Source organism: Globicephala melas, chromosome 16, assembly GCF_963455315.2.
Source record: "Globicephala melas chromosome 16, mGloMel1.2, whole genome shotgun sequence".
Lineage (NCBI taxonomy): Eukaryota > Metazoa > Chordata > Mammalia > Artiodactyla > Delphinidae > Globicephala > Globicephala melas.
The window spans coordinates 11,030,792-11,046,516 of NC_083329.1; the positions used below are offsets into that span (position 1 = coordinate 11,030,792).

Here is a 15,725-nt window from a genome sequence, read left to right on the forward strand (position 1 = left end):
GACTCAAATAAAATCAAGTGAAGGAAAAAAAATAATAAATCAAGTGAAGAAAGTCTGATTTTCTTAGCAACTTCCTATTTCATTGGGCCTCAGAGAAATCTTATATCTGTTCAGTGATTGAATTTAAAACCTAATTCAAATGTTCACAAAGCTTTCTCTGAAAGGAGGTTCATCAAAAGGTTGATCTATCTGATGTATCTTTCTATCCATACACACACACACATATATACATACATATTTGGAAAATTGGAAACAATCAAAAAATAGGTGCCTAAGTAAAAACTGATTTGATTTTATAGAAGACTGTTTTCATAACATAGAAAAAACTCAAGATAATAGTAAATGAAAAAAGCAAGTTCCAAATATTATAATGTGATCCCATTTTTATTAAGGAAAAGTGCAAAATGGTGAGGGTGGAATACGTGTGATTGTTATCTTCTCATTTATGCTTCTTTGCATTTTCCAAATTTTCAAATCCAACACAATGCCAAGAGCTATTTCATATTTATACTTTTTTTTTTTTTTTTTTTTTTTTTTTTTTTTTTTTGCGCTATGCGGGCCTCTCACTGTTGTGGCTTCTCCCGTTGCGGAGCACAGGCTTCGGACGCGCAGGCTCAGCGGCCATGGCTCACGGGCCTAGCCGCTCCGCGGCATGTGGGATCTTCCTGGACCGGGGCACGAACCCGTGTCCCCTGCATCAGCAGGCGGCCTCTCAACCACTGCGCCACCAGGGAAGCCCCCATATTTATACTTTTTAAGGCCTGTCAGAGTTACCTATATTGATAAATGTACTTCCACACAGAAACAAAATGGTGCCACAGAAAGAGGACTGGACTTGGAGAAGAGTTGAGTTCAAGTCCCAGCTTCACCGCTCACTCCTCAGAGTCACTTTGGACAAGTCATAGCACCTCTGGGAATCTCGGTTCTCTCATCTATAAAGATGGAGGGACTTCCCTGGTGACGCAGTGGTTAAGAATCTGCCTGCCAATGCAAGGGACACGGGTTTGAGCCCTAGTCTGGGAAGATCCCACATGCCACGCAGCAACTAAGCCTGCGAGCCACAACTACTGAACCCACGTGCCACTACTACTGAAGTCCGTGCACCTAGAGCCCATGCTCCTCAACAAGAGAGGCCGCTGCGATGAGAGGCCCACGCAACACAATGAGGAGTGGCCCCCACTCACCGCAACTAGAGGGAGCCTGCGCGCAGCAACGAAGGTCCAACGCAGCCAAAAATAAATAAATAAATAAATTTATTAAAAAAAAAAAAAAACGATGGAGATGCTTATCCCTGTCCCGCCTTCCTCCCTTAATTAGTGCAAAGGTCAAACACAAAAAGTTCATGGAAAAAAAGAAGAAAAAAAAAGTTCATGAAAGCCTTCTGCCAAGAGGAAAGTGAGGTTCAATAAAAGGAATAATCAGGGCTTCCCTGGTGGCACAGTGGTTGAGAGTCCGCCTGCCGATGCAGGGGACACAGGTTCGTGCCCCGATCCGGGAAGATCCCACATGCCGCAGAGCGGCTGGGCCCGTGAGCCATGGCCGCTGAGCCTGCGCATCCGGAGCCTGTGCTCCGCAACGGGAGAGGCCACAACAGTGAGAGGCCTGCGTACCGCAAAAAAAAAAAAAAAAAAAAAAAGGGAATAATCAGTAACTACCAAAGATGCTCTTAAAGTTCTTCTGGATCTGACTCAAGCTTATAAAGTTAAAGGCTCTGTATTTTGTTTCAGAAAAAATATCCATCACTGCCACACACCTCACACACCTGTTCCCTCAGGTGGGACCCTGACAAAGCACCAAAGCAGGAGTGTTGGACAGGTAGGTAGTATCAGCCCATAGAGAGAAAAAACAAGATGTTTTCACAAACCACTGGAGTGAAGAAACAGCTGTCCCAGGTCCCTGGTGGTACCTTGTCAACAGTTACATGAAGCAGAAGAAGACAAGGTAAGGATGTAGTGGGAGAGACATCCACGTATGAGAATAAGGTAATTTTTTAAGATGATAACACACTCCCCTGCCTTCCAAATCCACTAAAAAAAAAAAGAATCTTGGGACTTCCCTGGTGGTCCAGTGGTTAAAACTCCGTGCTTCCACTGCAGGGGCACGGGTTTGATCCCTGGTAAGGGAAGTTCTGCATGCCGTGCAGTGCGGCCAAAAAAAAAAAAGAAAGAATCTTGATCAACAGGCTGAAAGAGTTTGTCCAAACATTGGAGGAAAAGTAAAAGCTTGAATTTTCATCTTATTTTTAAAATTTTGCTTTCTGTACTCTGACCACAATTCCACCAGTTACTTATTATGTAATCCTGGACAAGTCACTCCATGTTTCTGACCTCTGTTTCCTTATCTATAAAATGGGCCTGTGCCATTCCTATGCCACAAATGTCAGAGTGACCTATGAAGCTGTTACTCCACTTGGGATTCAAGGTGGACACAAATGGACTTGGGCACAGGAGACCAGGACTCCAACGCTGGCTTTGTCATTATCTGCAACGGTGACCAAGGCCCTTCCTCTTTAATCCTCAGATTGCTGGGAAGGGTTAGAAGGATTCCTGAGCTCCCAACCTAGCCACAGTTCAAGCTACGCACATCCACTGTTCTCCCAGACTGGGCTGTTTATATCAAGTGGCCACCCTCCCCCTGCAGTGGCATCTGTGCTAGGACACCACCTTTGTCTGACAAGTTGAACTTGTACAGATAGTGCTGCCATCCTGCCACTGACAGCGATTGGCTGTTTTTATAGTTACAGAAATACGTAGATTTACATCGAGCTGTCCACGGGCCCTTACTATCCGATAAGACTCCTTGTGGCCAAGACTAGAAATCTGTGAAATTCCAAGTCTTCCTCCCTTTTCTCCTCCAACTTCTTCCCAAACTGACCGTCTAATTTTAACAACACTGAACATGTGTTTCCAGATTTTCACTCTTTAACTCTCCCATGATGAACAATCCAGTGTATATAAATCTTTGTCTATTTTTTTAAGACTATTTCTCAAAGTAAAATTACTGGGTTAAAAGGTGCAGACCATTTTAAGGCTCTTGATACACACTACAACAAATTGTCTTCTGGAAAAGAACAAGCAATTGATATTCCTGCTAGCAATGTATGAAGCCGTGGGCCCATCCTTTTGTTTGTTTTGTTTTGTTCATTTGCCAGTATGAGCAGTTAAAAAAAGTCCCCCCTTTTATATTTTAATTTGTATTTTTGAGATAAGTCACAAGGATGAACATTTTATTTCAAGTGTACTGGCTTGTTTTGTTCTGTTTCAGTGAATTATCTGTTTGTGTCCTTTTCATATTTTTTAAGTTCATCAAAGAAAATCTGTGAAGCAATTCCTTCCATAGCTAAACAGGGTGGGAGACTTAACTCTAGACACAAAAATAGAAATGTGAAATTGATTAATGTGAAATGAAAACTTTAGCTAAATATCCTGTTAACACACATATTGGTTATAGAAATTAAAGCATATACACTTCCATTTTTGTAAAATATTTTTTACCTTAAAGCAATTTTAAGAAAAATTGATCTTTTTCTCTACTTTGCCATTCTAAATCCACTTTATGAAAAACTGTGACTTTTCTTTAGATGTGACACTTTCAGTCAAAATGAAATATAAAATAAAATTCAAAAGCAAAGTAAAATAAGATAAAAACTAACCACTTTAAAGTTGGCTGGGATCTGAACTATACAAAACTAAACAACATCCATAAAATGAAAACTTCTTTAAATATTCATTTCCCTTTGGGGCCTGGTAAATGGGAATTTAGTTCCAGCTTACTGCACATGATCACTCCTGCAATTCAAGAAAGCTCTTTCCGGAATTTTAAGATATGCCAAGAGTAGATGTGATGTTCCTCTTTTTTTAAAAAAAACAGTTTTCACATTTTTTCATTTAAATTTTATTTATTTATTTATCCATTGCAGTGGCTTCTCTTGTTGCCGAGGACGGGCTCTAGGCGCACAGGCTTCACTAGTTGTAGTGCATGGGCTCAGTAGTTGTGGCACATGGGCTCAGTAGCTGTGGCTCACGGGCTCTAGAGTGCAGGCTCAGTAGTTGAGGCGCACGGGCTTCGTTGCTCCACGGCATGTGGGATCTTTCCAGACCAGGGCTCAAACCCGTGTCTGCTGCACTGGCAGGCGGATTCTTAACCACTGTGCCACCAGGGAAGTCCCTTGATGTTCCTCTTTCAGTTCCAAAGAAAGTGGTGACAGACATGACTCTACAATCCAGCCAGCAGACTAGATTTAATTCTCTGCAGATCAGCAGCACATGTTGGACTGGAGACACCGAGGGTTCAGAAAGCTTCATCTTTACGTATTTCTTCTGGAGGAGACTGAGGCTCAAACTCATCAATTCAAAACTCATCAGATTTGACAACAGTCGAGGTAAACTATAATTTTCAGTTGGCAAAATATTTTACAGAGAATAAAACTCCACAGGCCCCAGGCAATAAGAAGTCATGAAAGAGGGAGAGAATCATATACAGTCATCCGAAGACCACGGCCCTACTAGAGATTCAGGGGTTTACAAAACTGATTTGGGAAAGAGGAAACAATGTGGAGACGGCGAGGGCTTGATTCTGAAATTTGTTGGAAAATGAAAAATGGCATCAGAAAATGAATTTTGAAAGAAGTTAAATGAAAAGTATTTGAGCTAAAAGATATGAGGTATAGTCTCAAAAAAAAAAGTAACTTCCTATTACAACTGTATGTTTCCAGTATAAGACTGAAGAGTTTGCCTACCGAAATGCTGAATAACAAAATCTCTCCCTTTCACGCACATGATGCAAACATGACCTAAATAAATTCTAATGAGAACTTCTAATGACAGAAAAGCTACTTCAAAACTGGCAAATTAAGAATTTCTGGAAGCCTGTCTAGTAAAAGCTATCATGGGTATTATTTGAAGAAACTAAGTATTTTGACACAAGATGAGGGGGTGGGGTGGATTTTATATGTATCTTTCCACTGGGAAAGCTTTGTTCTTTTTTATTCGGAGGAACAAAAAACATTAAATACAGATCCTTAAGGTGAAAGTGAACTTCCAGCCTAAAAAGGACACCTTGCCAGGTAACTGCACGTTTAGAAATGGGCATCTCCCTCCGTCGCCAGCTGCTTGCTGAAATCTACTCATGCAGGTGCCTTCCTCTTACCTAATGGATGTCCGCGAGGGTCCAGGTTTAACTATGAGAAACTCTCTCACGTTCTCACTGTGTTTGGGGAGGGGTGCAGGTTGAGGACAGCGTGGCAGAGGCTGTAGGTGTCAGGGAAGAGGATGGAAATGGGGTTCTTACTCGCGTTTCTGTGCCCTCGGGGTTTGCCTCCCTTTGAGGGCAGAGAATGGAATCCCGTTAGTCGTTTTCCCCTGTTGAACAGTGCTTTTTGAGTTAAGACACCTGAGACCAAACCAGGGTAAAACAAATGTCAATTGAACATCACTGAGCGGCACTGGTACAGAGGAAGCAGGCCCACTCAGGGTTTCTGGAGGGTGGAGGCTTTGCGGAAAAGGCGGGAGCCCGAGGTTCTGGTCTGCTGCAGCATCTGGAAAGGATGATAATGGAAGAGCAAATTTGGGAGGATGAATGACCAGCTTGGTTCATACAGAGGGAGCAGCAGGCAAGGCCGGAGAGAGGCTGGGGAAGCAGAGCAGGGAGGACAGGAAATTCTGAACCAGGGAAAGCCACCCAGAGGTAGAAGGGAGCTGGAGACGGCTTCTGAGGACAAGCTGGGAGGGGAGAGGATTCAGGATGGACTGCAGAGTTAGGACGGTGTCTTGGCTGCCTAGGCTTAAGGAAAGCCGGGGTGATGGCAGTGAGAATGGAGAACCAACCCCAGAGAAACAATAAAACCTGGGGTGTTCACTGAGACCCTCAGGAGGGCACACAAGCTAGGACACGTCTACAAACACTCTTTTGTAAGGACAAAAGACCATTTTTGCGTTTATCCCTTCCTTTTCAGTTCAAAGGGTAGGAAACATCTAGGTCCTGTTTAGACCAATACTGGGTAATCTTCATTAACACGAGGTTTTACGCCCCACATAAAAAAAAAAAAAAGCACTTCAGGCAAAAACAACAGAGCAAATTATAATCTACATCTCCTAAAACTTATCTTTTTCTTTCAAAGGTTATCCTTTGAAAATGCTTTTGCTTGTGAAAAAACAAGCTGGGGGGTGGGGAGCAGTGTTGTGACTGCCTAGGTGTTTCCAGAAAGAGGCAGACAGTCAACCTGCAAGCATCTTTCTATAGTAGAGGTTTCCCTTTATTTTTGAGGCTTAAGCGTACTTTATTCTCCCCTGCCATTACCTGAGTGGCCCTGGCAAGATGGCTAGCTTCTATGACCTTCAGTTCTCTCATCTGTAAAATGGGGAGAACAAACCTACCTCCATGGGGGTTCTGTAAAGATTACATGAAAGAGCTTGCACAGTGCCCAAAACACAACTGACACCCCAAAAGCACGAGTTCCCCTCCCCCGTTCTATTCCAGGGAGTAACATTCAGAGAACTACCACCTGAAGTTTCTTCAGGAGTCAGAAGTGCTGTTCAAAACACCTTTTCACCTCCTGGGAAAGAGAAGCAAACGAGTCTCAGAGATACAGCTGAGCACAGGCTTTGAGGGGCACAGGAAAGGAACGCCTCTTAGTTGGTAGTAAGCACTTCCCAATAGTCCAAACCATGCTCCTTTCAACAAGAGTGAATGCTATTAAGTGACTTAACAGAAAGAAAAGGCACCACAAGAAATGTTGTCTTTAAAACAACTTTAATGAAAACCATTCTCAACACATTCAAACAGCCCTTTTTGTGTTTCATGAACAACTTAATCTCGTCCAGTTGCCCCAACAGGTGATGCTGTTTCCCACCTCAGGTCTTTCCACCTCTTGAATGCACTTTCTTTCCCACCTTGTCCCTGGTTGCCCCTGCTTACCTGTCTTTTAAGTTACAGAGAGGCCAACCCTGGCACCCCTACTGAGGCTAGGGGAGGGGTACAGACAGGGGCATTCACTACCCATTCTCCACACTTTTGAGTATTTGAAAATTTCCACAATAAAACCTTTCAAAGTCACTCTTTAATATAAGAAATGAAAGAAAAACATGGTGGGTCATCCCAGGTACACCAATTCCACCTGTCCATGAACCTGAACTGCAGCTCACCCCCTAGCAAATACGCAGCACTGCCTACTTTCTCACGGATGCGTCCTTGCTAATCCCTGGTCTAATTTACAGGTCGCTGTAAGTTTCCTATATTGGACACATATTGTGACAGTTTACTGTCATATTAAGTGTGAATACTGCCCAAACGTGTTTCACTTGCTTTGAGACTGAAAAAAGGAAGCACTAAATGGAGAGGCTGCACTATCTCACGAGCGCCCACTAGTGTCAACAACAACATAAAGGCATTCTCAGAGTTCTGTGGGGCTGATAGGTTTGGGGAAACCTGCAATAGCGTTGATGTTTAAAGCAGGAAAATAAATACCAGGGTGAAAAGAAGGCAGAATTTAGGAAGACAAACATGTTTTCTGGATCCTTATCCCAAAAGGAACTTAGAGAATCAAGGCATGTAGAAGTTACTCAAAGTTGCTCTCCAAGAGTCCCACTGATCTGTGTGAAGACAGCCACATAAGCATTATTACCATCCCCCCGCGCCCGCCCCGACTGGCTCCACAACTCCTGTCCTCCCTTCCAGTCACCTGCAGACACCTGGGCCTCTGTGAAGGATGCTCAGCCCTCTCTGGCAGCTCTCAGGGACAAGAGACCTGGCCAACTGCAACCCAGGGAGGACTGGAAGTGGCAGTGACCTAGCAACAAAGACGTGGGTCTTCCCTGAACCTGAGTGGTCGTGATAAAAAGAGTAGAAGTAGTGACAGTTAGCTAATGTTCTGAGTGCTTACTATGTACCCAGCATTGCTATGTGATCTTCACTCATATTTTCATTTAAGCCTCACAATAACTCTATGAGGCTGAGGAATTTCATGAAAGAGGAAACTGACCAAAAATCAGAAACACTTTGACGAGAGGTTAGAGGAAAACAATCTTGCACGGGACCCACAGCTAAGAAGAGGTAGAGAGCTTGGACACAAAGGCAGGTGGGCACCAGAGCTCTTCAACATGCTGTCAAGTTTTTGGTAAGCTCACTTTAGGGGTGAAATAACAGGACAAGACTGACAACCTGTTGCAAGTCTTATACAAATATCAAGGAGACAAGTCAAGTGACAGTCCATCCAGCGCTTTGCAGGGAGACAGACAACAGCAGGAATGCCGTGTCAGCGCCTCAGCTGTAAAGAAATGAATTCTATCAACTCACCTTAGAGGACCCGCCCTGGGGAACTAACTCACACTGACTGGTAATTATTGCTACAATGAGAACCATTAACTTGGAGGAAAACCAGAACATTCAGTGTCTGCAGCTCAATTCACCCTGTTCCCAGATGGCAAAATCTACATGGGAAACAAGTCACCACCAGAACGCTGCTCGGTAAACACTGAGGCTCAGCGCTAAGGTATGACACCTCAAGTCATAAAAACCTGAAACAACGGTAATAGACCAAGATCAACCACTCTGGAATTTCCGGGACAGTCCTGATCTCCAGCACGCTATTTATAATATTGTGAGTTGCTATTCTGCATATATGATCCTCCCTGCCAGAGTAGTGGTATCTATGCTCTAATGTCCTCATTTTCAAGGGTCTACGTAGAGCACACCTTTCCAATAACATACTTAGTCAAAAATCAATATAACCTGTTAAGTCCTTCTACTATAATCACACTCTGGTTTTGAGGAAAATCCTTATCTGGTGGATTCATGAACCACACAGGCCCATCAGACTTGGAAAGGAGTTTCCTCTCGTTATGGCCACATTACCAAACCAGGCCCAGGCTGACCTCATTGGTTTTACGATGACTCCTTGACCTTCAGTTTCAGACACTGATGCTTTTTAACTCTAGTCCCAAACTCTGCACAGAAAACAATTTCAGAATAACCAGCGACTTGACTTTCCTCATCTGAGGAAGATGAGGGCATTAATCCAGGTTAGGGCTGGGTAGGAGGGTCCCAGGAGGCGACGAGCTACTGGGAAAAAGGAGGTCAAGCTTTACTCAGCGGCTATGCTCTCATCTATAGTTTATATACTGAAATTTGAAAAGGGTTCAGCTACTTTTTAAACGTTTGCAAACCACTGACCTGAATGGCCATTCTAAGGTCTATAAGTATTTAATTCTATTTCTGATTTTTAAAATTGTTTTATTCAACAAATATTTGGAAAGTGCCTTACTTTGTGACAAGTCTGTGGTAGGCATGGTGTTCACAACAGTGAACAGTACGCTAATAAACACAGACTCTGCCCTCAGACCTATGACTGTTTTGGCTTTGGTTTTGGTTGTTTTTTTTAAGATATTGAAGAGTGATATAAACGCTGTCCACAGCAGAGTTACCTTCTAAAATTCTATTTTATATTTTCCCAGGTGTTAAAATCACAAGATTCCTAAAACTGAGCTGGTACACGTTTCTACTATGGACACTGGTTCAAGTGTTTCTTCCCCTCTGCCCAATATTCAGAAGATACAGGCTGAATAATACAGACAAAACCAGTTGTAAGTTGAAAAATCAAACTGGATTTTATTAAAATATACATAAATAACCCTTATTTTTCTTTATTTCATCAGTTTGGGGAAGTTAAGAGGAAATTGGGAGGTAATAGCACTGGTGTAGAGAAATGAAGGCCAAAAGGGAGTCAGTGAAACTGTATTCCAGCCCAGATCTGCCACCCAGCAGCCTGAGAAAGGCATTTAGTGTCGTCGGCTGCATAATGAGGTGATTGGAATATATGCTGTCTGGGGTCACCTGCAGCTCAAAAACTCTACTGTCCTAATTCTGTCCTAATTATTAGGAGCAAATGCTACAGCTATGTATTAACTACAGAGCAGGTGTTCACAATGAAAAGTAAATGACCACTGAACTCACAGGAGTACTTTTAAGGAAGACAAGAAGAATACAGACGTTCTCTGCTTTAAAAAAATGCATTGATGTTACTGTTTTATTCACACTAACTAGAATATATACACAAAAAATGTGTATCATATGTGGCTTTCAAAAAATTCTATGTTCCATGAGAACTATGTAAACAGTGTAAAATGTTCCTACTGCATAACAAAAGAAAACCAGCATTTCCACGTAGTATTAGGAAAATATCTAGATAATTTGAAGTTACAGTAAAACGAAGTAAAATATCACAGAACAGTCTTTTCATGAAATAGTTATAGTCTAAAGCCAATACAGTTCATACTTTCAAATACTTTGGTAGAAGTGAAATGAATACAAAGCAAAAAAACCAAAATCCAAAAAAATTCTACTGTGGTTCTCATATTGATTGGAACTTTAGCAATGAGGCGACTGCACAGCTACCTTAGATGACAAATGGAAAAACTTCTCATTTGCTCCCCACTGCTGGTGGCAATGATGCTGGGAGAGCACTTCACAAGTCTTCTGTGAAGTGCGGAGCATCTCACTTCCTTCCACAGCTCTGCTCTCAGCAACAGCCTGGAAGGCTTCTTAAAGACAGCAGTTCAGCTTGGAATAGAAGTGATCTTGGTTACTTCCGCTAACAGATATAAATGACCCCGCATAAAAGCAGCTCAGAACTATAATTCACATTTAAAGTAGAACATAAATTTTTAAAAAACTGTATTATTATAGTTTCTCAAGAAGTCCACAGAACATACTACATTAATTAAAAAAAAATGCAAGTTCAATAGCCCACTGCCAATAGTTTTTTAAGAAACAGAAACAACCGTCTGCATGCTACAAATATTTCTTCATTGATATCACATATTACTTTGACAACTGTACAACTAAACTGATCTGAGGAGTTTTTAACTGCATCATTTTAATAATTTCTTTTTCTCATCTATACAGCCCAAATGTGGTACTGATTTATTTCACTGTCTTTTTGTTCTGTATGTTTTCTTTCAAATGAAGCCCTACATCTGAGAATTACAGCAGAGTAAGTGTCGGTGAATCACATTTCTGTCATCCATCACAGGAGCAGACTGGGGATGTCCTCTGAGGATTTTCTCAGCAATGTAATTTATACTGCAACTTTCTGTAAAGACAAGAATGTCTTTAAAAGAAGAAAAAGAATCCTTGGTCAGCTTTACAAACTTATAGTAGTAACACAATAATGCACTGTCGTTCCTTTCTGAAGTAAAAGAACAAACACACTGTCAAGTGCCAAACAAACACTGCAAACTGCCTCTGAAGAAGAACCTGCGAGCACAAGTCCTCAGACAGGCCTTCTGGAGGGATGAAAGGGCATCAGGGAGTGTTTGGTGAGATAAACTAGCCTGATAACCTTCATAACAAAATGAGTATAGAAAATAAAATACAAAATAGGAAGTGAATTATCTGTTGGGTTAATCTGAGGCTTTTTAAAGAACAATCCTAAAAAGGGCTAAAGGGCAGAAAAAAATTATTCAGCAAAATTGTCTATGCTTGAATGAACCAAGTATAGAAGGATTGTTAATATTTTAAATTAATTATTTTATAGTACCAGCATAACATTGGGAACTAACTTCTTGCCTAAATTTCACAACCACGTATAAGAAGTAAAACAATTACAGTGAACAAATCATGTGTGAAATAAAAGGTTCTTAATTTTTCATGTCAGATGTATCATAGGCCCAGGCAGGAATACTACTGTTTGGAGTTTGTTTTGCTTTGTTTTGTGCAGAGAGAATGTCAGGGGAACGTAAATCATTTCAAAATTCATTTGGAATAATAGCCAAGAACATAGTATACCAAGAACTTGCACTGCCAGATATTAAAAACTTTCACTGATTCTAAGACAGCATCAATTGTAAGATGCAATATTGTTTTATGTACCATGCAAAGAAAAGATGTCCAGGGTATGGAATCTAAAAGGAGACAGAGACCCTCACAAAAAGTGGGGATACCAAATGGCAACAGCCTCAATGAGGGGTTAAAAAAATAATAATAACAACGCTTCCTCCAGAAGAGAAGGCAAAGAAGCCTGCATACCACTTCCTTGACAACAGGAAGAGGGGGAAATAATTCCTTGATATTTGCACTGGTACCTCCACCCCAACCTGCCTACAAATTCTGTGCTCTGAGTTCACACTACCAGCAAAGGCCAAGAAAACCTCAAGCAGAGATATTAGCTTCAACAGACTCAGACTGGTAGTGCCCCCAAGTGACTAGCAGAAGAAAACTCAAACCCTCTCAGGGAGAACTCAACTTCAATTAAGGCAACAGCTGATTTTTAAGATGCACTCCATATTTAAAGATGCTAAAATGTGGAAAATACATAATATGAAATCAGATACATCAGTTATTTCTCTGGTAGGCAGATAAATAACTCAATAGAAGAGATGTCAGAAAGCCAAGAAAACAAATATTGGGCATATGATTAAAAAAAGGTCAAACAATAATAGCACATGATAAAAACATCAAGCCAACGACAAAAGGGTACACTGTCCAATATATGGCACAGACAAAAAAGATTAACTATTTAAGAAAAAAGTTCAATCCCTCTCTATACCATATCCTTCTAACCTATAAAGTTAGATGAAAAAACAAAACCATATAAGAACTAAAAGAGAATAAATATAATTATCTAAATAATAATTAATCTTAAAAGACTGGCCTACATATTTTTAAAACATGCTCCCCACCCCACCCCTCAAAAACCCAAAGCATAAAAATAAAAGGCAAATGTCAAACTGGAAAAAAAATTTGCAATGACCAAAGGTTAATACCCTTAACTGTCATAATTATAAATCAACCAGAAACAGAAATACCCCACCCCACACCGCCAGAAAAATGTACAAAGGTCAAAAACTGGCAACTGACAAAAGAAGAAATGGCCAATTAAATACATTAAACATGCTCAATTTCACTAGTAATAGAAATGCAAAATAAAACAATGATATAATAATTTCTAGCTATCAAATTAGCAAAACTTTAAAAAAAACCAGTAATACCCAGTGTGGGCAAAAGGGTGCAGCACTTATATGGACGGCCGCTATGAAACTTCAGCAACCTTCCTGAAATGCAACTTTACAACAAATACAGATCAAAAGCCTTTTAAAAATGTGACTATCCTTAGATCTAACAACGCTACGTCTAGGAATTTATGCCAAGCAAACAGTCAGAGATGTGCAGAAAGTATGTACAACTACATGTCAGAATTATTTATAACAGTGAAAAGTTGGAAAATCACCTAAATGTGCAACAGTGGTAGATAAATTAAGGATTTTAATAAATAGAACTATAAAATGAAATATAATGCAACTATTAAATATCCATGTATCTCTGAAGCACTGTTCATACTAGTAAAAGATTAGATAACCTATATGCCCATCGGTAAGGGACAGTTAAACAAATTACGGTGTAACAGTCAATGGAATACTACACAATCCCTGAAAAGATAAGGCGGCTCGTTTGTTCTGATATATATTCTTTCTGCCTGAGATGATCTTCCTCCCCCAGATATCCACCTGGCTCACTTGCTCAAATGACATTCTATCAGTGAGAATGTCCCTTGCCATTTTATACAACAGCAACTTGTTCCCATCCCAAATGCACTCCCTCTCGCCCTTTTCCTGCTGCTCTATTTTTAACCATCCGGCACACTGCCATTGTTTATTTACAGTCTGTCCTCCCCCAGAGGAAAGAAGATCCTTGAGGGCAGAGACTGTTTGGTCCACTGCTGTGAACCCCGGGGCCTAGACACTAGTACCTGGCACTTAGTAGGTAAGGTGCTCAGCGAATGATGCATAGATGATGGGTGGATGGATGGATGGGTGGATGGATATGGGAAAATCTCAAAGATACAAACATAAGAAGCGTGTCTTATTTTGCTAGTATTTGTCTTTTAAAAAGGAAAAAATCATGTATGTGTTAGCAGATGTCTGGAAGGATACACAAAACTTGGAACGCTGGCTGCCTCCGGGTAGGGACACTGGGGAAGAAGTGTAAAAGGGAGGGCCCTCTCTTCTGTCATTTCTAAAAGGTGAACCAGGGACCTGGTGTTCCAGTGGGTAAGACTGGTGTTCCAATGGGTAAGACTCCACGCTCCCAATGCAGGGGGCACAGGTTCGATCCCTGGTGGGGGAACTAGATCCTGCCTGCATGCCGCAACTAAGAGTCCGCATGCTGCAACTAAGACTCAGCGCAGCCTAAATAAATATATATATTTTTTTAAAAAAGGAAGAGTCTCTTCCTAAAAAATAAATAAATAAAAGCTGAACCAACTGTATGTATAACCCACTCAGAAAAACAAATAAAAATGGTAAATATACACACACCCATGTTGTAGGCTGAGGTGGAAAAACTATACAATATACTCGCAAGTGGAAAAAAACAGGCTACAAAATAGCGAATAATATGAAATACACCGATGAGGTGGATGGACCTAGAGATTGTCATACAGAGTGAAGTAAGTCAGAAAGAGAAAAACAAATACTGTATGCTAACACATATATATGGAATCTAAAAAAAGAAAAATGGTTCTGAAGAACCTAGGGGCAGGACAGGAATAGAGAATGGACTTGAAGACACAGGGAGGGGGAAGGGTAAGCTGGGACGAAGTGAGAGAGTGGCATGGATATATATACACTACCAAACGTAAAATAGATAGCTAGTGGGAAGCAGCCGCATAGCACAGGGAGATCAGCTCAGGGCTTTGTGACCACCTAGAGGGGTGGGAGGGAGATGCAAGAGGGAGAAGATATGGGGATATATGTACATGTATAGCTGATTCACGTTGTTATAAAGCACAAACTAACACAACATTGTAAAGCAATACTCCAATAAAGATGTTAAAAAAATATATGAAATACACCAAGACTTAGAAAAAGCTTAGAAGGATTAACTTCTAACACTTTTAGTTAGCAAGATTATAGGTGATTTCTGCTGCTTCTTTTCTACATTTTTCTTTAGTTTCTGTATGAGGCACTATCGCTTTATAATTTTTTAATGGTTTTTGAAGCACACAGAGCACTTGTTTAGCAGAGGGTCGCAGCACCCAGATCCCAGGGCACAGTGACTCCCTCCCAGCGCTGCCTCAGTGATCCTCACTTTGCGTCTCCCATCCCAACCTCTGGGTCACCCACTGGGAAACTCCTCACTCCTGTGATTCTCCGACCTCATCCTGCACTGACCTCTCGCTTTTTTCAGTCTCTATCACCTCCCTTAGCTTCCTTGTCTTTCTCCTCCTGTCTTGGTCACCCGGCAAAACCCTAATCCTAGTAAACCCAATTATCTCTTACTGTGCACCTCAACCAAGTAGCAGCACACGGCCAGAGAAAAGTCAGGCGATCGTGCTAACTGTACTCCAAATTTATGACCAAAATACCGAATGGGCACTCAAGCGTGCAATACAATCCTACCACACTTTGCTGGTAAATTCCCTTTCCCCACACTCTGAGGTGAGTGTTCTTCTGCTTCCCTCTCTCCTCACGTCTCCCACAGCCCCTGACCGTGACCTTACTCTCACACACTTAGGACAGGAGGCCAGAGAACCCCGGTCTACCCACCACCACCGTTACCCACTACCCATACTGTGCCCTCACTCTCGGCCTTCCTCCAGTCCCATGGAAGAGGCAGCCCTGCTCTTTTTCTAAGACAAAACCCTTCGATCTGCCCTGGCCCTATCCCCCATTGACTTTTCAAGTATTTCCTCCAATAATATCCCCTTTAGTTCTTGCATTCTCAACTTCTCC

At 41.5% G+C, this 15,725-nt stretch overlaps 1 protein-coding gene across 5 annotated transcripts in view; it reads right to left on the minus strand.

Annotated features, from left to right (window-relative positions):
* Positions 1–15,725, minus strand: part of SEC23IP (SEC23 interacting protein) — a 90,000-nt gene that overhangs the window by 33,659 nt on the left and 40,616 nt on the right. For 2 of the 5 annotated variants that reach the window (XM_060286143.1, XM_030839410.2), the window contains one exon: positions 6,074–11,086. The exons of 1 other annotated variant lie outside the window; for it this stretch is intronic. The gene's annotated coding sequence lies outside the window, so the exon portion shown is untranslated. Of the gene's footprint in view, positions 1–6,073; positions 11,105–15,725 lie in introns of those variants that run through there. 2 more of the 5 variants (XM_030839408.2, XM_030839406.3) reach the window with 2 other exon arrangements.